Below are 2,048 nucleotides of genomic sequence, written 5' to 3'. Positions count from 1 at the left end.
AATTCGAGGGTCTCCAAGTCTCCCGTCGCTTTTCGGGGTTCAGTGGGTGCATGTGAACCCCCCCACGTGTCTCAGCGTCCACCCTCCAGCCCCCCGGATCCACCCCATGTCATTTTGCCAGCGCGCCGGAGCTGGGTCCCTCTCGCCTGCTGGATTTTTGCCTTCGCCGAGCGGCTTTTGCAAAGTTCTCCCTTTCCCAACTTGTTTTCACCCCCTTTTTGCAGAGAGACGAAGTGGGGGACGAATCTCGGGGGGGGGGGGTCGTGGAGTTTGCAGGCGTCCGATGCTGAGACGTATCAACCCACGTCTCCCCAAAGAGTTTCTCCTGGCTTAAAAAATGACATTTAAATGAGTTTTTGGGGGGCTTTTCCCCCTTTCGGAGTCCATGCAGGGGCAGCGGGAATAGAGCTGACCCCCCCTCCCCCCCCAGCTTCTGTCACTGCTTAAAATCATTGTGCAAATATCCGCAGGGACACTAGTATTATGGGAGGGGGCAGAAAAGTGACTCTTGGGGGCTTTTCATATAGAAGAAAAAATAGGAAAACCCCAAAACGGCAGCGGCCAGAGCCAGCCCAGTGCAAAACCCAGAATATTTGGGCGTCTTATCTTTTAAACTGAGAAAAAAAAGAGATTTGGGAATAAAAGTGAATGCAAAAGAATATTTAGGTGTCTTATCTTTTAAATTGGGGGGGAAAAAAAGAAGAGATTTGGGAATAAAAGTGAATTCAACTGAATACTTAGGCATCTTATCTTTTAAATTGGAAAAAAGAAAAGGTATTTGATAACAAAAGTGAATTCAAGTAGCAGATCACACCAGGAGAAAGTGGAAGGACAAATCCAGCCCCACCCCCGGCCCCCGGGTTCGTAGGATGAGCCGGGTGGATCCTTTCCACCCGCTAAAATGTGGGTTTTTGGGGCGAGCGAAGGCATGGGTTGAACTCCCGGCCTTTGGCTTTTCTTCTTTATTATTTTAAACGGAAAAAAAATAAAAAGGCAAAGAGCAGGTAAACTCTCTGCGGGGGCCGGGTGATTTAAACGAGGCGTGCGGGGCAGGCGGGGGGGGGTAGAGAAATGTCTTCAACCCCTCTTGAAGGCATCCCACCAGCTCGTTCGGCCAGCGGATGTGGACCCGCTTGGCTTTTTCCTTTGTCAGATCCGGCCGGGGTCCAAAGAGTTTGCAAAGGGCTCACGGGGTGCAAATAAAATAAAATAAAATAAAATAAAATAAAGGGGGGCGGGGGGGCAGGGAGTCTGCTAGAAGTTCATGGGAAATAAGAAATCTTTTCAGTGGGGAGGGAGAAGAAAAGAAACAAACTCTGGGTAAGATTTTTTTAAAAAATGATGACGATTATTATTATTTTAAATAGCCTCTTTGATTAGAGCCAAATTCATGTTTCGGAGCTTTGCTTTCTGGGCCGGGCTGGGGACAGCTGCTCCGAGCTGGGCTGGAGGCAAAGTTTAGCTGGAAGAAATGGGAAGGAGAAAGAAATATGTATATATGTATGTGCGTGCACGTATGTAAGTATGAATATGTATATATGTGCGTGTGTGTGTGTTTGTGTATGTGCATATATATATGTGTGTGTGTGCATGTGTGCGCACATGTGTATATGTATATATATATGTGCATGTGTGTGTATGTGTGTATATATGTATGTATGTAAATATATGCATATATGTGTGCCTATACATATATACATACACGCACACACCTATATACATCCATACGTACACATAGGTATATATTGGAGAAGCTGGGGGCTGGGGCGGCGCTTTCCGCAGCCTGAATCAGCTTCCTTTTCAATACAAAAAAATCCTGTGCCCCACCTTTGGAAAACCTGTTGCCTTATTTGGAAGAATTAAATTAAATATATTGATACATCATTTATTTTCAAGGTGTTTTTACCTTGTAAAACTTTTGCTTTTCCCTGAGAACAGACAAAGCGGGGTGAGGGGGGAGAGGGAACCCCGGGAAGTTTTGCCAGCAAAGGGAAAAGGCCGGATCCTGGACTCATCCGCGGATGAGCCTTACAAAGGCAGGGGCGGGC

General features: G+C 46.6%; 1 protein-coding gene across 1 annotated transcript in view; it reads left to right on the top strand.

Annotated features, from left to right (window-relative positions):
* LOC112551552 (homeobox protein meis3-like) overlaps positions 1-2,048 on the top strand; it is a 20,403-nt gene that overhangs the window by 12,058 nt on the left and 6,297 nt on the right. The gene's annotated exons all lie outside the window — the stretch shown is intronic.

Source organism: Alligator sinensis, unplaced genomic scaffold, assembly GCF_000455745.1.
Source record: "Alligator sinensis unplaced genomic scaffold, ASM45574v1 scaffold1667_1, whole genome shotgun sequence".
Lineage (NCBI taxonomy): Eukaryota > Metazoa > Chordata > Crocodylia > Alligatoridae > Alligator > Alligator sinensis.
This window is presented reverse-complemented; position numbering and strand designations above follow the sequence as displayed.